The sequence below is a fragment of the Symphalangus syndactylus genome, chromosome 13 (assembly GCF_028878055.3).
Source record: "Symphalangus syndactylus isolate Jambi chromosome 13, NHGRI_mSymSyn1-v2.1_pri, whole genome shotgun sequence".
In the NCBI taxonomy this organism is placed as follows: domain Eukaryota; kingdom Metazoa; phylum Chordata; class Mammalia; order Primates; family Hylobatidae; genus Symphalangus; species Symphalangus syndactylus.
Window position 1 is genome coordinate 68723408 of NC_072435.2, and position 21034 is coordinate 68744441.

Here is a 21034-nt window from a genome sequence, read left to right on the forward strand (position 1 = left end):
GCAATCCTAGTTACTGACAAAACAGACTTCAAACCAACAAAGATCAAAAAGACAAAGAAGGGCATTACATAATAGTAAAGGGTTCAATTCAACAAGAATATCTAACTTTATTAAATCTGTATGCATCCAACACAGGAGAACCCAGATTCACAAAGCTCTTAGGGACCTTCAAAAAGATTTAGACTCCCCCACAATAATAGTCAAAGACTTTAACACCCCACTGACAATATTAGAGAGATCATCTAGACAGCAAATTAACAAAGATATTCAGGAACTGAACTCAGCACTGGATCAAATAGACCTGACAGATACCTATACAAGTTGCCATCCCAAAACAACAGAATATACATTAATCTCATTGCCACATGGCAGATACTATAAAATCAATCATAAAATCAAAAGTAAAACACTCCTCAGCAAATGCAAAATAACTGAAATCATAATAAACATTCTTTGATCACAGTGCAATCAAATTAGTTATCAAGATTAAGAAATTCACTCGAAACCATATAATCATATGGAAATTAAATAACCTGTTCCTGAATGACTTTTGGGTTAAAAAGGAAATTAAGGCAGATATCAAGAAGTTCTTTGAAACTAGTGAGAACAAAGATACAACATACCAGAATCTCTGGGACACAGCTAAGGCAATATTAAAAGGGAAATTTATAGCACTAAATGCCCACATCAAAAACCTAGAAAGATCTCAAGTTAATAACCTAATATCACAACTAAAAGAACTAGAGAAGCAAGAGAAAATAAAATCTCAAAACTAGTAGAAGATGAGAAATAAGAGCTGAACTGAAGGATATAGAGACATAAAAAACCATTCAAATGATCAACAAATCCAGGAGTGGATTTTTTGAAAAAGTCCATAAAATAAATAGAAAATTAGCTAGACTAACAAAGAAGAAAAGGGAGAAGATTCAAATAAAGTCAATCAGAAATGATAGGGGGATATTACCACTGACCCCACAGAAAGGCAAACAACCATCAGAGAATATTATGAATACCTCTATGCACATAAACTGAAAAATTGAGAAGAAATGGATAAATTCCTGGATATATACACCCTGCCAAGACTGAAACAGGAAGCAATTAAATCCCTGAACAGACCAATAATGAGCTCACAAATAAAGTCAGGAATAAATAGCCTACCAACCAGAAAAAGCTCAAAATCAGATGGATCCACAGCTAAATTCTACCACCTGTACAAAGAAGAGCTGACACCATTCCTGCTGGAACTACTCCAGAATATTGAGGGGAGGAAGAAACTTGCTAACTCATTCTATGAGGCCATCATCCTGATATCAAAACTTGGCAGAGATGTAACAGAAAAAGAAAACTGCAGACAAATATTTTTTATAAACATCAATGCAAAAATTCTCAACAAAATACTGGCAAACCAAATCAAGCAGCACATCAAAAAGCTTATTTACCATGAACAAGTAGGCTTTATCCCTGAGACGCAAGTTTGGTTCAACATACATAAATTAATAAATGTGATTCATCACATAAACAGAACTAAAAACAAAAACCACATGATTATATCAATAGTGCAGAAAAGACTTCTAATAACATTTAACATCCCTTCAGGTTAAAAAATTTTTAATTAACTTGGTATTGAAGGAACATACCTCAAAATAATAAGAGCCATCTATGATGAATCCACAGCCAGCATCATACTGAATGGGCCAGAGCTGGAAGCATTCCTCTTTAAAAACCAGCACAAGATAAGAATGCCCTCTCTCATCACTCCCATTCAACATATGACTGGAAATCCTGGACAAGGCAATGAGGCAAGAAAAAGCAAGGGCATCTAAATAGGAAGAGAGGAAGTCAAAATATCCTGCTTACAGATGACATAATCCTATATCTAGAAAGACCCATTGTCTCAGCCCAAAAGCTTTTGAAGCTAATAAACAACTTCAGCAAAGTCTCAGAATACAAAATCAATGCCCAAAAGTCACTAATGTTCCTATACACCAACAACAGTCAAGTGGAGAGTCAGATCAGAAAGGCACTCTCATTCACAATTGCCACAAATAGAATAAAATACCTAGGATACAGCTAACAAGGGAAGTGAAAGATCTCCACAAGGAGAACTAAAAAACAATGCTCAAAGAAATCAGAAATGTCACAAACAAATGGAAAAACATTCCATGCTAATGGATAGGAAGAATCAATACTGTAAAATAACCACACTGCTTAAAGCAATTTATAGATTCAATGCTATTCCTATTAAACTACCATTGATATTCTTCACAGAACTAGAAAAAAACTATTCAAAAATTCATATGAAACCAAAATAGACCCAGAATGGCCAAGGCAATCCTAAACAAAAAGAGCAAAGCGGGAGGCATCACTTTACTTCAAACTATACTATAGGACTGCAGTAGCCCAAACATACTTGGTACAAAAAAAAAATACACATAGACCAATGGAACAGAATAGAGAACCCAGAAATAAGGCCTCACACCTGCAACTATCTGATCTTTGAAAAACCTGACAAAAACAAGCAAAGGGGAAAGAATTCCCTATTTAATAAATAGTGCTGAGATAACTGGCTAGCCATATGCAGAAGATTGAAACTGGAACCCCTCCCTCATACCATATACAAAAATTAACTTAAGATGGATTAAATTCTTAAATGTGAAACCCAAATTATGAAAACCCTAGAAGACAGCCTAAGCAATATCATTCAGTACAAAGGAATGGGCAAAAATTTAATGACGAAGATGTCAAAAGCAATTGCAACAAAAGCAAAAATTAACAAATGGGATATAGCTGAACTAAAGAGATTCTGCACAGCAAAGGGAACTATCAACTGAGTAAACAGACCACCTACAGAATGGGAGGAAAGTTTTGCAAACTATGCATCTGGCAAAGGTCAAAGAACATGAACAGACACTTCTCAAAAGAAGGCATGCACGTAGCCAACAATCATATGAAAAAAGAAATCTATCAAAACCACAGTGAAACACCATCTCATACCAGTCAAAATATCTATTATTAAAAAGAACAAAGTAACAGATGCTGGTGAGGTTGTGGAGCAAAAGGAATGTTTATACAACATTGGTGGTAGTGTAAATTAGTTCAACGATTGTGAAAGACAGTATGGCAATTCCTCAAAGACCTATAAAGAGATACACCATTCAACCAAACAATCTCAGTACTGGGATATATCCAAAGGAATATGAATCATTCTATTATAAAGACACATGCAGATGTGTGTTCATTGTAGCACAATTCATTATAACAAAGATGTGGAATCAACCTAAATGCCCATCAATGTTAGACTGGATAAAAATGTGGTATATATACACCATGGAATATTATGCAGTCATAAAAATGAAGGAATCATGTCGTTTGCAGGAACATGGATGGAGCTGGAGGCCATTTATTATTCTTAGCAAACTAACACAGGGACAGAAAACAAAATACCACATGTTCTCACTTATAAGTGGGAGCTAAATGATGAAAACATATGGACATATAGAAGGGAACAACACACACTGCATATAGGGGCCTATTGGAAGGCGAAGGATGGGAGGAGAGAGAGGATCAGGAAAAATAACTAATGAGTACTAGACTTAATACCTGTGTGACAAAATAATCTCTACAACAAACCCCCATGACACAAGTTTATATATTGTTATACATGAGTTATATACGTTATATATACACAATATATATTATATATACCTATATAATAAACCTGCACATGTACCCTGACTTAAAAGTTAGAAAAAAGAAAATATAGTCATACAGTTATTTGACAGCCTGTAGATTAATAATCATATACCTGTGTGAATAATAGATATTTTAAAATAACTGTTACTTCTATTTTCAGTCTCATCAAATATGCTCAGTGTCTGCTTGTCATTGACAGTGTTTATTGCCATATAAATAAAAATAACAGACGTGGGCTTATATTTAATATTCTTATTTTTTAAAAAAAGGTGTTTCAAAGCTTTAGTGTGCATAACAATCAACTGGGGTGTTTGTTTCAAAAAAAAAAGTTTTCACGTCCACCAGCAGTGATCTGACTTGTTAGGTGTTAGGAGGAGAGACCCAAGATTTGATTTACCCAGCCTTTCAAGTGGCTCTGATGAAGATGGTTTCTAGAGCACATGTGACAAAACAAGGTTCAAACAATAAAACATGGTTTTTAGAACTAAAAAGCAACGAGAACACCTATTTTTGTTTTCTGATATTGTATTCTGGTTACAGGATTTTAGTCAAAAATCAGCTAGGATATCCCCTGTTGTCCTTGTGGCAGGTCAGGTCTCACTAACAACTGTTTCAATACTGAGTGGTTAAGTTAAATATTAAAAGCCAATATCTTTATACAAAGGCTGGCCTGTAATAAAAGCCCATCAAGAGTTTTGCCTAGGCCTTTCCTGGGCCTTAAAGTATGACAAAATAAGGAAGGAATTCTTAACAGGACCCATTTAGAATTAAACAGGTTTTATTATGGGTCTGAAGAAACTCCCCAGGCCTCCACAAATAAGTTTATTGGGGGTCTAAAGAAACTCCCCAATCCATGATTTAGCAGGAGACAAGATAAGGGTAATCATCCCAGCACCTGGACCCATTTAGATTAAATAAATTTACTGAGGCTCCAGAGGAAGGTCTTCAGGACTCCCATCTTAGTTATAGACTAAAAGAAGTTAATCACTTATGTCTTTAGATAAATGCACACTTACACATAGACATATAGCTTAGAATGTATATAAGCTCCGGAAATCTTTGTAATTTTGAGTTGGCCTGCCAATAATTTCCAGGCCTTCTCTCTGTAACCAGTAACAGAAATAACAACTCTCTTCTTCCCCAGTTTATCTGCATCTCGTTATTGGGATGCGAAAAATAGTAGCCCAACCCTCAGTTTGGTCCAGGAACATTCTTGCAGATCTTCAGTGCTCATTCTTGCCTCCCCATTTTACCTACTTTTTTTTTGTTTGTTTTCAGTGAGGGAATTAATTACATTGGGCAGCCATTATCGCACCTTTAAGTTTCTCCTCCTTGTCTCCCACAGTTCAGGAGTGGTTGCCAAATGAAACAATAGGTTCAAATGGAAGGATAGTACCCTAAATCTGTTTTTTTTTTTTTTTTTTTTTTTTTAAATCTAGGCTGACCATGTCTGACCAGGAAAGGCTTTGAGTGACAATCTTATCTTCTGCTGTTTAAAATACAGAAATATTGGCTTTTCCATGTCTCTGAGTCTCTGATTCTCAGTAATTTAAATTACAGGCCACAGGTAGAGAGAACCTTGCTTCCACCTTGCCTGCAAACTGGCAGATTCTTGCTTGGGCTTATCTCTTTTTTTAATAGGATTTTGCTATAATTAGCAAGGAAGGAGCTCCGTTTTTCTAGCCTCCTCTCATACAGCTACAAGTTCAAAAACATTTGGTATTACTCCCAATTATCACTACTTATAGTTCAAGTGTTTTTCCACATGACAAGTGTCACTGGCATATCGGCATATGGTATACCCTTTCTCTGCCTGCTGTCAGAACACAAAGACAATGTCAGATATTTTAAACTTTTATTGCTGCAAAACCCCACTACTAGGTACTAATTTCTGAATTAGTGTTTTAGTGTCCAAGCTATACTGCTGAAATTTTACACGAACCAGTATAAAAGTGAATTGTTCAAGGTTGGTGAAAATGATCTGACCCATAAAAACATTTAGGAATCCAGGTTCTTTTCACTTTGCTCTATTATCTCCAGGTGTTCTGTTCTTGATCATATCATTAATGCTAACTTGCATCCATATCCACCTTCCAGACCAGAAGAAGGTGAAGAAGAAAATTCATGATCCAGAGCTTGCTCATATAATTCTTTCGTATACCATTGGCCCAAAGTGAGTACATGGACACACCTACACTAAAAAAAGACTAAGAAATATATCTTGCTAGGTTATCATCTTGTAACTAAAACTTAGAGGTTCTATTATTAGGGGGGAAAAAAAGAATATAAATGCAAGAGAACAGTTAGTACTTAAAGCCAAAAATGGTAGTTGTGAAGAATAATGAGAATGTTAAAAATTGCTATTTGCTATGCAAGTGCTCTGTTTTTTCTTAAAGTATGATATTTACTATAGTCGAAATACTCTTTTCTTGATCCATTTTCACTGTGCAATGTTCCTGCTAAGGAAACTACAGTGGTTTTGTTTTAGTATTTCCTAATCCGACAAATATAAGGCCTTCTGAGTGGCATTCTAGTTCCCCAATAACTACTTCTCCACTTGTCTATCCTCATCTATGAAACAATTTTACTAAGCTCTAAGGAACACTCATGCATTCCCCGCTTTGTGTTTTTAACAAAGACTTTCCCCTAATATCTCCATTCATCTTTATCATTGTCAAAACCTGATTTAAAATTTGTCTTCACAAAGTACTAAATTAACCCTACATAATTTGCCAATTCTCACACAATCACTTTTTACTATGCTAATATGCATGTACATTGAATAATTTAAAAACATTTCAAATTTGCATGCTATCTGCCAACTTGACTATAAGCTCTTCAAGGACAGGAATAAAGTGCTTCTTTAGAACACACCATTAATATACAAAACAATGCAAATATCCCTTGTTAAAAAACTGTCCCTCCCATGAGAGTTACATATCACAGTGTTTGGATATGAGAGTAAGTAGTCTTCCTAGATCTGCCATTTAACTTATAGTGTGAGATCTTGAACAAATAACCTGATATTTTGTGCTGCAATTGTTGTTATTCTAATGATAAAGTGTAAAGCTCTGCCAGCAGAGAAGTTCCTTAAGGCTAAGTTTGGTGGCAGTGGCTTACAGGTTATTCAGTTTTAACATTTAGAATGCTTAACCCTATCCTGTTTCTGTGTAAAGGTTTATATTATTTATAAGTATTTAACATGCATTTTGTCATTATATTAGAAAGCATTAGCATGAATATCAATAACTCCTAGTGATAGTGCTCAACTGCTTTCTCCATGGGTCTCTAGAGCCATATAAAAAAGATAATTCACTTAATAGGCCTATTAAATACATTTTAAAAAATTATCTTACTAATGAGAATTATTTGATTAAAGAAATATATCATGAGCCATGACCTAAGGCCCAACAATCTCAGAATCTGTAAAACCAAAAGTGAATCATTGCCATACACAGTTCTTACTGACTCAGCAGTTTTATGCAGCATAGTTCATATAAAATAATATGCTAAGTTTATTTGACCTCTAATGTCCCCTTCAGCTATAACATTCAGTGATTCATACTACAGAAAGTAAATGTTTCTTAATATTTCTAAATGTCAGTACTATTTATGCACATTATAATTTTTCTAGATTAACTCAAATATATCACATGAAAAAACCATGAATCATTTGAATTCAATGTATCTTGTGTTTCAAATAAATCTTTTAAAATATACCTTAGTCATAAAATTTTAGATCTTAGTGAGCCTTCTAGAAATACCAAAAATAACTAGCCATCCTGGAAATAAATTTGGGTGTTTCTTTTGGCTTCAGATAACAGATATTTCATTTTCTATTTTTGTGTCCTGAATGTAAAATGGTTTTTTGTAAACAATGACATTTGCATTATGAGATAATACTAGGAAATATTAATATTTGGGCTTTTGCCTTGTACTCATTTATAAGAAATATTTTTTAGTCAAAGACAAATTTACATGCCTTCCCTTATGTTCTTGGAGGTTCCACGTTCTTCTCCTTAACTTGTTAGTAAATTATCCCAACTTATAAAATTGGGCTTTAAAAAAAATCCAAGAAATTGCTATCTAATAAAAAATTTAAAAGTTAGAAAAATAAGACATTGTATTTTAATAGACTCATGGCAAGAAACTTGAATCTGATTGTTAATTAATTTATCCACCCAGCACTAACCTATTTCATGAGATGTTGCCTATCATTTGTTACAAGCCTGGTCCTTTATCTGCTCTTTAATTCTGCAAGAAATTACATGTTTCTTACCAAGTTAATTGGAATTGGGTTCTGTACACCTGCAATGAAATAACCCAAACAAATCCAAGAATTTGTTTGTTTGTTATTACTTTTAAATAGAGGGATAAGAAGTAGAAGGAGAAGCCCTAAAGTAAATAGTTGGCAAACACAAGGAAAATAAAGATTTATTAAAGCTTCTACCAAGATGTGATTTATTTTAGTTCTAGATTGAATTCAAGAAATAAACTCTCACTCGGGGATAGGATGGGGAAACATTGTCTTAGAGAATAAATTATTTTAAGACTCTATATTTTTAATTTTAATACAGGTGACTAGCACTGCATAGAGTCAGGAATATATGACCATATCACAATATAAATAGACTCTAAGTGAATACTCATAAGAAGTTATCAGACTCAGTTCTTTAAAATAACTATGACTAATATGCTTAAAAATCTAGAAAAATTATGGAGAAAGATGAAAAATTGAGAATGTCACTAGAAAATATAAATCTAAAAATTAACCAAATGAAAATTTCACACCTGAACAATATAATAAATATAATTACTAAAATTACTAAAAGCAAACTATATACAAGAGAAACTGAATCGGTATAGTAGAAGACATATTAATATAAGTTATAAATCTGAAAATCTAGAAAGAATACAAATGTATAAAATTGATTATGAAGAATTTTGAAAAAAGTGAAAATACATATCTTTTTTTCCTCATAGTAAAAGGTATTCCTAGAAGAAAGGGAGAGAGCAAATGGGGCAGAATATTAAATGTCTAAAAATTGTCCAAAACTGTTGAAAGACATGAACTCAGAGATTCATGAAGAACTGTAGATCATGTGCTGCATGAAAAAAAAGAAAAGAAAAATCACACTGAGGCACACCATAATAATATTGCCAAAAGAAAACAAAAAAGAGTAAACTTTGTAGGCAACCAGGAGAAAAAAGAGACTTCCTTTCATGGGAGAAAAAAATAACAATGACAAATAATTTGTCAAAATAAATGATGAAAGAAGATGGGGAATTACATTGCTGAATTTTGAAATAAAATATCAGTTACCCTTAAATCCTACTTTCAGTGAAAATAATCTTTAAAACTGAAGATAAGTATTCTTTGTATGGTTAGGATGTAGACATAAAGATGGCAAGTTACCATCAATTACACCCTAACACAGAGTAAAAGCTGTAAAAGATGTAACATCATAGTTTTCTTGAATATATCAGAAAGCCAAAGAGAAGAAATCCAAATTAACTAAAATGCAGAATATGCAACCCTCTTCGAAAAATCATAATTGCTTCTGTCCTTGGTGAAGCAGCAGAAGAAAGAAAAATCGCCATAGAATTGGGTAGCAAGAAATCAGTTAAAGTTTTTAACTTCTTTTAGTTGAGTGGGGCCTGGTTCAAGCATTAAAATCCCAAGGACCTCTAGCCACAGAGCAAGATTGCATTAACTGCTTTTTAATATATTCAGGACTCCACCAAGTACTTGGAAATAACATGCTGAGTGAGGGGGCATGGGGAGAGGGGACAAGTTAAGAGAAATGAGAGAAAGTCACTCTAAGGAATTCTGGGAACTCATCAAATGCAAGACAGTCAGTGGCATGGTAGTAATGCTGAGACATGACATTGAAAGCCAGTTTTTTCCTCTCTAGAATTTTCTTTATTGTGTTATTTTATTTTAAAGTATGTGTGTGAATTACATTGATAAAAATAACCAATCATTTAGAAAAAGTTGTCTAGCACTGTCATGAACTTGAATATGTGCTATGTCTTTCTGCAATGCAGAAAAGATAGGCCATTCTAACTTCCATCTGAACTTGGTATACAAACAAAAGTATTATGTCAGTATGTTGAATTTTAGATATAATTAGATTTCATTAGGTCAGATTTTTTTTCTAATTGAGTTTCCTTTTTACATTTTGAAAATTATATACCAATTTATAAGGAATGTTAAGAAACAGCTTTGTTGGGGGCTGGCTAAAACGCCTATTTCTTTTCATTCCATTCACAATATACAAAAGCTCTAAATTTTAATTTGATTATTCAATCATTATCAATTTTGTCATTCCCAAGTCTGTTTAACATGAAATGTTGAACATTGTTAAAAGAAAAACTTTGGACAAATTTAATTTAACATAGTTTAATCGAGTAAAAAGAAAAAATGAAATTTGGACAGCCCCTAGAACCAGAATAGATTCAGAGTGATTCCAGGGTTACCACATGGTCAAATAACATTTATGGACAAAAAAATGAAAGTGATGTACAGAAAACGGAAATGAGGTACAGAAACATCTGGATTGGTTAGTGCTGGGCTTTTGCCTTCTTTGAACATGGTTTGAACAGTCAGCTGCCTGTGATTGGCCAAAATTCAGCTGCTGTGATTGGCTGAGACTTGGCTACTTGTTACAGGAGTACATTACAGTCTGTTTACAGATTCAGTTAGGTCACTGTTCACTATGTATGGAGAAACCTTTAGGTCAAACTTAAAGTATGTAAGGAGGCAGTTTTAGGTTAAACATAATTTAACAACACATACAGCTCTGGCATATGAATATCATTCAATCTCCACAGCATCTGTTATGAGATACATATTACCTCTGTTTTCTAGTTGAGTAAACCTAATCTCATGGTTAAATAACTAGCTCAAAATCACATAGAAATCCTAGTTTCTCTGACAGCAAAGCCTATAGCCTTTCGGTTACATTGTGCCTCTGCTTCTCCTGCTCTGAAGTAACTTATTTCAACCAAGTCTGTTTGGTTTATTTTTAGTAATATTAAATGAGCTTGCTTACCAAAGTAATGTAATACTTGTATCAAAAATCAAGAAGAATTTATAGCAAAAACGGACCATGCATGCCAGCCAGAGAGGCACTTACTACATATGTCTATAGATGCTTTGCTTAAAGTGAAAATACACCTTATTCTTATATCAGTGTGCATAATAATGATAGGTCTAAAAATGAGAGTTGTCAAAGCTCTCCTGGATTGACAGAGAATTAATTCATTTTACATACTGAAATAATAGATGCTCATTTCTCTTAATGATGACATTTGAGAATTCATTAAACAAGTCCATATTGATTGACAAACAGTGTTGACTACTGAACACAGTACTTTATGCTACCCTTTCGTTTGTTCCCCATTCTCATATCCTTGCCACTGTGAAAGTCTATTTCAACATGTCTGTATTTTGAAGAGGAAAAATATTTTTATGACATATATTATTATTTTTCTATTTTAAAAACAACTTAGGACAGAAACACTATCAATATTGTCAGTATTTTATTTTATTTTTTTCCCCTTTTGATCATAGGTTCAGAATTTAGACCATATGAGAGTCAAGTGATGAATTGGCTGTGGCATTGCTGATCCACAAATGTCAGTAAGGACGTGTTGGGGGATACATTTAGCCATGATAACTGATAATACTTCAAGAGTAGGGAAAAATAGATCAATTTAACTATAAGTCTAATAGGCAAAACCTCAGTTCTTTCAACATTGGGATAAGACTCATTAATTTTAATAAAATCTCTTTTGTTCATCTCATGAAATGTTTCTAGTTTCTGTCATATTTTTAATCCAGTCGGATTCGTAATCTCAGGTTTCTTACCTCTGATAATTCGTAAAGGTGCATTTCTTCTACTAGTATCTTTGTTTCATCATTAATGAATAACATCAAATCTGAGAAACATGCACTTACTATGTGTTCAAACATTTATTTGAAAACCTCATCTTTTAAAGCCAAAGGTGGAATATTTTTCCACATCCTAGTCCTCAGGAGGCTCTGTCCTGTCTCTAGTATGCTGACAAGGTAACATTCTGCCAAGCAAACTTAATTTCCTTTCTTCCAAAGTAACTATAAGTGTTTGTATTATTCTTTTCACATTTTCATATCGAGTCACTCCAGAGAAAAGGGATAACGGGTTAAGGCTATTGCTCAATATTATGCCTTATTGTAAAATTTTGTTGCTATAATTTTTATACCCTTGAAATTCTTGTAATATGACTGCATTTAGAGTAGCACAATGGTCATAATTCATACTGCCTGCATTCAAATCTTAGCTTTGCCATTTAGAGCTATGTGTCTTTGGGCAAGTTAATGAATCCTTCTGTGTCTCACTTTCCTCATGCATAATGCAGATATTGATTGTATTTATCTCTGTGGTGGGAATGAAATGTGTTAGTAGATGTTTAGAGGTACAGGGCTTAGAAAATTCTCTGGCACATATTTAGAGTTCAAAAAATGGAAGTTATTTTTATTATTGTTGCTGTTGCTGCTGCTGCTCTCGTAACTATTTGGGCACTCAGTATTCATGTGCCCTATATTAATAAGAGGAAGTTGTTAAAACTGCAGAAAACCATTTGAGTCATCTAGAAAAATAACCATCTTATTGTAGAGATGAAGCACATCTTTGCAGATAAGTTCTTTTTTCACTGCAGTATACATTTGACAGTTGTAATATAATTCTTTTCTTCTCTCTACATTTTTCTTTATGCAACATAAATACGCACAAAGAAGTATTAAAGCCTCTTAAGTGTATATAATTTTAATATGTGCATCTCAGCAATTCCAGGTATACTTGGGGAAAATTATAAAGTTATATTTTGGCAAATGTTATGATTCTCAGCTCAATGAGGGCTTGAGGGTCTTGCAGAAGGAAGATTTTCATCTAGTGACAGAGTATCATTTTTTTTCTTAACAAGATTGGAAAATATATATATTATGTGTGTATATATATATATATATACACACACACACACACACACATATTTCATATCAATGTCTGTAATTCTCATTGTTTTCTAGTTTCAAATTTTTATGACTAAAAGTCACACCAAAAAGCCTTGGATAGAATTTAAGTGACTTTCTTCAGAGTGTTCAGTTGCAATGCCAGAAAAGGAGATGTAGTGTTTAATATAGTTAATTGGGGGGAGAGTGAGACCAATTGGTAGACATTTCAATATTGTTTCTCTGAGAGTAGAATAGGTTATAAAGGGACATAATCTAAGTATCTGCATTTTTCAAATATTTGCTAGAGGTGTGCAGAGTAAGTAAAGGATAGAATCCTACAACTTCTAAGTTTTCTCTCCCTTTTTATATTGAAATGTCCTTATTTCACCCAAATATTTAGAAAGTTAGTTGAATATATTTTGTTTTCCTTTCCATCAAAACATTTTGTGATAAAATTTACAATAACAAGATAATCTTGGTGTTACTTAATCATTGTTGAAAAGCACTGGGCTATGAAGATTTAGCTAAAAGAAAGAAAATTCAAATTCTTATTAATAGACCACTAGCAAGACTAATAAAGAAGAAAAGAGAGAAGAATCAAATAGATGCAATAAAAAATGAAAAAAGGGACATCACCACCGATCCCACAGAAATACAATCTACCATCAGAGAATACTACAAACACCTCTATGCAAATAAACTAGAAAATCTAGAAGAAATGGATAAATTCCTCGACAAATACACTCTCCCAAGACTAAACCAGGAAGAAGTTGAATCTCTGAATAGACCAATAACAGGCTCTGAAATTGTGGCAATAATCAATAGCTTACCAACCAAAAAGAGTCCAGGACCTGATGGATTCACAGCCGAATTCTACCAGAGGTACAAGGAGGAACCGGTACCATTCCTTCTGAAACTATTCCAATCGATAGAAAAAGAGGTAATCCTCCCTAACACATTTTATGAAGCCAGCATCATCCTGATACCAAAGCCTGGCAGAGACATAACCAAAAAAGAGAATTTCAGACCAATATCCTTGATGAACATTGATGCAAAAATCCTCAATAAAATACTGGCAAACCGAATCCAGCAGCACATCAAAAAGCTTATACACCATAATCTAGTGGGCTTCATCCCTGGGATGCAAGGCTGGTTCAACATATGCAAATCAATAAATGTAATCCAGCATATAAACAGAACCAAAGACAAAAACCACATGATTATCTCAATAGATGCAGAAAAGGCATTTGACAAAATTCAACAGCCCTTCATGCTAAAAACTCTCAATAAATTAGGTATTGATGGGACGTATCTCAAAATCATAAGAGCTATCTATGACAAACCCACAGCCAATATCATACTGAATGGGCAAAAACTGGAAGCATTCCCTTTGAAAACTGGCACAAGACAGGGATGCCCTCTCTCACCGCTCCTATTCAACATAGTGCTGGAAATTCTGGCCAGAGCAATCAGGCAGGAGAAGGAAATACAGGATATTCAATTAGGAAAAGAGGAAGTCAAATTGTCCCTGTTTGCAGATGACCTGATTGTATATCTAGAAAACACCATCGTCTCAGCCCAAAATCTCCTTAAGCTGATTAGCAACTCCAGTAAAGTCTCGGGATACAAAATCAATGTACAAAAATCACAAGCATTCTTGGACACCAATCACAGACAAACAGAGAGCCAAATCATGAGTGAACTCCCATTCACAATTCCTTCAAAGAGAATAAAATACCTAGGATTCCAACTTACAAGGGACATGAAGGACCTCTTCAAGGAGAACTACAAACCACTGCTCAATGAAATAAAAGAGGATACAAACAAATGGAAGAACATTCCATGCTCATGGGTTGGAAGAATCAATATCCTGAAAATGGCCATACTGCCCAAGGTAATTTATAGATTCAATGTCATCCCCATCAAGCTACCAATGACTTTCTTCACAGAATTGGAAAAAACTACTTTAAAGTTCATATGGAACCAAAAAGGAGCCCGCATTGCCAAGTCAATCCTAAGCCAAAAGAACAAAGCTGGAGGCATCACGCTACCTGACTTCAAACTATACTACAAGGCTACAGTAACCAAAACAGCATGGTACTGGTACCACAACAGAGACATAGATCAATGGAACAGAACAGAGTCCTCAGAAATGATGCCGCATATCTACAACTATCTGATCTTTGACAAACCTGACAAAAACAAGAAATGGGGAAAGGATTCCCTATTTAATAAATGGTGCTGGGAAAACTGGCTAGCCATATGTAGAAAGCTGAAACTGGATCCCTTCCCTACATCTTATACAAAAATTAATTCAAGATGGATTAAAGACTTAAATGTTAGACCTAAAACCATTAAAATCCTACAAGAATATCTAGGCAATACCATTCAGGACATAGGCGTGGGCAAGGACTTCATGTCTAAAACACCAAAAGCAATGGCAACAAAAGGCAAAATTGACAAATGGGATCTCATTAAACTAAAGAGCTTCTGCACAGCAAAAGAAACTACCATCAGAGTGAACAGGCAACCTACAGAATGGGAGAAAATTTTTGCAACCTACTCATCTGACAAAGGGCTAATATCCAGAATCTACAATGAACTCAAACAAATTTACAAGAAAAAAACAAACAACCCCATCAAAAAGTGGGCAAAGGACATGAACAGACACTTCTCAAAAGAAGACATTTATGCAGCCAAAAAACACATGCAAAAATGCTCATCATCACTGGCCATCAGAGAAATGGAAATCAAAACCACAGTGAGATACCATCTGACACCAGTTAGAATGGCCATCATTAAAAAGTCAGGAAACAACAGGTGCTAGAGAGGATGTGGAGAAATAGAAACACTTTTACACTGTTGGTAGGACTGTAAACTAGTTCAACCATTGTGGAAGTCAGTGTGGCGATTCCTCAGGGATCTAGAACTAGAAATACCATTTGACCCAGCCATCCCATTACTGGGTATATACCCAAAGGACTATAAATCATGCTGCTGTAAAGACACATGCACACGTATGTTTATTGCGGCACTATTCACAATAGCAAAGACTTGGAACCAACCCAAATGTCCAACAACGATAGACTGGATTAAGAAAATGTGGCACATATACACCGTGGAATACTATGCAGCCATAAAAAATGATGAGTTCATGTCCTTTGTAGGGACATGGATGAAACTGGAAAACATCATTCTCAGTAAACTATCACAAGGACAAAAAACCAAACACCGCATGTTCTCACTCATAGGTGGGAATTGAACAATGAGAACTCATGGACACAGGAAGGGGAACATCACACTCCGGGGACTGTTGTGGGGTGGGGGGACGGGGGAGGGGAGAGGGACAGCATTAGGAGATATACCTAATGCTAAATGATGAGTTAATGGGTGCAGCAAAACAACATGGCACATTGATAGATAGGTAATAAACCTGCACATTGTGCACATGTACCCTAAAACCTAAAGTATAATAATAATAAATAATAAATAAAAAATAAAAAAAGAGAATCCCCAAGTCAAGAACACCTCCCCCTTTTTTTTTTTTTTTTGTAAGGAACAACTTTGAGAATCTAGCTGGCTGTTAAGTTATTCCTAAACATGACCCAGATATACTCTTTCTGTCTTGCTGTTTCGAACTTTCAAAAAGATACTATCTTCTGGGCTCAGAGTTTCATTATCACACAGCAGTAAGAGAAAATATCAGCAGACTCAGGATACAAGACAAAGAAGAGGAGCGTTTGCTAGCTTTAGATCATATAAATATTTAGTATATATTTTTAAAAACATGTAACTGCTATAATTCCTATTATAATAGAGGTTCCACCACTTTTGAAATTGTTAGATTAGATGGTGTTTTTGTTTGCATTCTCCAGAAGCAGACCTTGAAATGAAGATTGGAGGGAGAATAGCTTATTTGGGAGGTCCAGGAAGTACTTGTAGGAAAGTGGTGAGGCAAAGAAGGGAAGGAAACAGAAGTTAGCAGCTGTTATGCGTGACTGGAGTTCAAATCTGCAGAAAGCTCTGGGAAATTATATAACATACAACTCTCAGAGTTATTTCACAAAAGAGACAAATAAACTGCAGTCTTTAACCTCTGACTCCTGTTAGTCATTGATTGAGGGCTGCTTCTGGAGGAGTGAGGGAGTATTGTTAATTTTCTGGTATTTTTGGCTTGATAGGCCCTTGCCACAATGGTTTTCCTCCCCTCCTAAGTCTTCTAGTTAAAGGATTCAGATACCATTAGTTGCAAGTCGGACAACAGTCATTCAAATGGTAAGGTTAAAGAGAGGTAAGTAGGGTACTAACTGCATTTGTTACAAATGATCCACGCTATGTTTTTCAAATTAAAGCTACCTAGTGTTCTTCTTAGGTGCTTGCAATCACACTTTTTCATTAAGTATCTCATTGCATAGGGATTGCTTATTTATGTGTATATTTTATTTTTGTTTACTTATGAAACCCAGTGTATTTCCCAGTAGTTGCAGTAGTTGCTTAATAAACATTTCTTAAATAAATGAAAAAAGAATGTCCTCAGAATCAAGTATGTCATTTTACAATCTTCCATTATTAATTTTTTTCTAACAACGGTAGTCTAGATCATTTGAATACGTCTTATTTACTGGTAACCTTTTTTTTTTTGAAACGGAGTCTCACTCTGTTGCCCAGGCTGGAGTGCAGTGGCGCGTTCTCGGCTCGCTGCAAGCTCCTCCTCCTTGGTTCATGCCATTCTCCTGCCTCAGCCTCCCGAGTAGCTGGGACTACAGGCGCCCACCACTGCGCCCGGCTTTTTTTTTTTTTTTTTTTTTTTTGTATTTTTAGTAGAGACGGGGTTTCACCTTGTTAGCCAGGATGATCTCGGTCTCCTGACCTCGTGATCTGCCCGCCTCGGCCTCCCAAAGTGCAGGGATTACAGGCGTGAGCCACTGCGCCCGGCCATTTACTGGTAAGCTTTTTATAGTACTTTTAAACACACTTTATAACCTTCTATACCCAGGAGTACTTTTTCAGTCACTCTACTGTCCCATCTCATTTCCGTTTAATTATTAGTTAGATGTTCTCACTCATAAGTGGGAGTTGAACAATGAAAACACATGGACACAGGGAGGGGAACATCACACACCAGGGCCTGTTGAAGGGTGGGGGTCTTCGAAGGGGAGGGAGAGCATTAGGACAAATACCTAATGCATGCAGGGCTTAAAACCTAGATGACTGGTTAATAGGTGCAGCAAACCACCATGGCACATGTACACCTATGTAAAAAACCTGCACATTCTGCACATGTATCCCAGAATTTAAAGTAAAATTAAAAAAAGAAGTTAGAGTGAAGGAAATAAAATGCCATCCCATGCCTTGACATACCCAGATATAGAGGATGAGTATATGAAAGACCAAAAGTGAGATGATCCAATCACACAAATAAATATGAATTCCCAGGTAAGTGCACTTTACAGAGATGCGATGCAATTCAAGAGGTTGTCTCCACAGAGAAAAGAGAACAATAGGTTTTCAGTAGGATTTTCAGTGAACAATAGTTCCTGCCAGTTTGAGAGTGATCTAGGATATAATTACAGAAGTGCTGGCCAGATACACAAGTTTACAAGGAAGATTAAGAGACTCTTTCATCAACTTAATGCTTCTTGTCAGTGCTTACATTTTCACACATATAATAAAATATTTTAAACATACTTGAATTTTGAATGATATTTTCAGTAGTTTGATTTCTTTGGTTCTTCTTAAAGTTTATGCTCTCTGTTTTTGCTATGGCTTTCATTTTCAAATATAACATTATTATACCAATCTAACATCTGCCATCAAAATACACAGTGCTGAAGATTTTAACTTACTTCTGAGTCAGAGTGCCTTTTAAAACATTCAAGAGTGCTCATTTTGCTTATAGCAAATACATTTAAACTCATAGAGAAGTTGGTGTGTGTGTGTGCATGTGTGTGTGCGCTTGTGTGCATGAACAAAAATCTACTTACCTACCTATCTACCTATCTATGTATTTATACAGAGATGAAGAAGATGAAAAAGTATTTGAGAAGAGTTGCTTTAGTCCTGGCTAAGAAGTGATGATCTCTTTATAGCTTTATCTTTTCCAATGTTCTGTAAGGTAAGCCATGTCTCTCACCCATAATACTTAAAATTTGCAAAGTTTGCAAATAGATGAGAGGAATATACTATTTGTTAAATACATGTGCAAAGATTTTTATGACTTTAGGATGGTAGATCTTTGAGGTTGAGGTGCTGCGTAAAGAAGGAAAACTAAAAATTATTATTTCAAATAATTTCCAGAGCCTGTAAATCATTTCGAATTTTAGATTTAGCAAGCAAGAGTAAACTGGGATTAATAATGGCTAACACTTTCTGTCATCATTATTTAATAGGTGCTGTCCTAAGCATTCTGCATACATTTTCTCATGAAATCATAACAGTAACCCTAGTAATAGAAACTATTATACTTCACATCTTGAGCATAGGGTTAAAAACTTAAGTAACCGGGGTGGGCGGATCATGAGGTCCGCAGATCGAGACCATCCTGGCTAACATGGTGAAACCCGACTCTACTAAAAATACAAAAAATTAGCCGGGTATGGTGGCGGGCACCTGTAGTTCCAGCTACTCGAGAGGCTAAGGCAGGAGAGTGGCGTGAACCTGGGAGGTAGAGCTTGCAGTGAGCTGCGATCATGCCACTGCACTCCAGCCTGGGCGACAGAGCGAGACTCCACCTCAAAAAAAAAAAAAAAAAAAAAAAAAACAAAAAAACTTAAGTAACTTGCCTACGGTCACATAACTCGTTAAGTGTTGATTCAGGATTCAAACTCAGGGGGTCAGACTTTAGTGATCATATCCTTAGTAAAATTCTGTATATAATTTAAAGAAGAGAGAAAGTTAGGAGTTACCTTGAGATAAATTATAGAGATCTCAGGCTTCACGTGCCTTAAAAATGTAATTAAGGACTACAGTAGATCTGACTGCAATATCTAACTTAGGGGATATGGAGCAGTCATCACTAGGAGACATGGGATTTTTTTGTATGAAGGTTATTGAATGTTTATATAATTATAGTAGTCACTTTAGTAACTTCTCACTACTTGGCCAGATAAAAGAGGACAGAAAAGACTGAGATAGGTTGTGCTTAACTTCCTAAGTAAAGAAATGTTTTATCAGCATGTAAATATAGCAGTATGATTTTGGAGTTCAGCTTACCTGGTAACAGTTTGGTCTTTATTGGTGAAAAAGTGACAGAGGAATGGCACACAAAATGTGGAATGCAGCCATATAAACAGCACATCTTGCAAAGCTCTCCAAGAGACTGACATTAGACAGTTGCCATTTAACTCTATGTCCTTGAGAACAAGAATATTTTTTGACTTCAGAGGAGTAATGACAATTTGTATCCGAGCATTGAGGGAGACTGGAGTTTCTGATAAGGTGAGTGACACCTATAAAGTAAAAACTGAGGACTTCAAATGCAGATGATGTGAGAGTCTCACTTACATTTCAGATAAATGTCTGACTTTTAAGGGATCACCACAATGAGTTTTGACCCTCAAGTCACACTTATCAGGCAAAACTTATTTTCGATCGCAGACTTTGTAAATCAGAAGATGGATCTCATGTGTCAGAGAGGGACAACATTCTTAGATAAAAAGTTACGTGGGACAGAGGTTCTCAGTGGGGTTCTATTTTGCCCTTGACAATGTCTGGAGACATTTTTGGTGTCAGAGCTAAGGCAGTTTTCCTGGCAATTAATGGAAAGAGACCAGAGATGCTGCAAACATCCTACAATGCACAGGACAGCTCCTAAAAATAAAGAATTATCTGGCCTTAAGTACCAACAATTTCAAAGGGTAAAACCTTCTGGCTTAAAAGTAGAGTCTTATTTGGAACATTTTCATCCATGAAGCCTTGAATCCTGGAAGTAATAATCTATTCAGAATGGTGGCAACTATTGGAATTGTGAAGGTTTGTGTTTCTGAATTTTTATGACTGCACAAAGCTATTTATCTCTAAGAAGTTTCAACAGGGAGTTTTGGATCATGGGAATTCTGGCTACATTAATTACACACTGGTTTTTTTTATAAGAGCTGAGTACCAAGAACATTCACAATTCTGAATCTTAATATCAATCACTGGTGAAAATAAAAAAGTAAGTATACAGACATATCATGTTAATTATTCAAAATTTTATAATGAAACAATGTCTATGTGTTTCTCTCAAAAATATTTTTTTCAATACTAATGAAGTATAAGGTAAATGGAAGAGAGAATGACACAGGGAATTTTAAGTATTATTTATCGTCTTGTTTTATGACAAAATATAAATATAAACATTTCAAT

At 35.0% G+C, this 21034-nt stretch overlaps 2 long non-coding RNA genes across 2 annotated transcripts in view; both read left to right on the plus strand.

The window, feature by feature from the left end:
• Positions 1 to 11398, plus strand: part of LOC134732151 (uncharacterized) — a 29525-nt gene extending 18127 nt beyond the window's left edge. The window contains exons 2-3 of the long non-coding RNA XR_010115034.1: positions 5791 to 5866; positions 11270 to 11398. This is a non-coding gene — a long non-coding RNA (uncharacterized lncRNA). The remainder of the gene's footprint in view (positions 1 to 5790; positions 5867 to 11269) is intronic.
• Positions 1 to 18783, plus strand: part of LOC129460125 (uncharacterized) — a 137358-nt gene extending 118575 nt beyond the window's left edge. Inside the window, exon 3 of the long non-coding RNA XR_008650174.1 lies at positions 18705 to 18783. This is a non-coding gene — a long non-coding RNA (uncharacterized lncRNA). The remainder of the gene's footprint in view (positions 1 to 18704) is intronic.
• The last annotated feature ends 2251 nt before the right edge of the window (positions 18784 to 21034 follow it).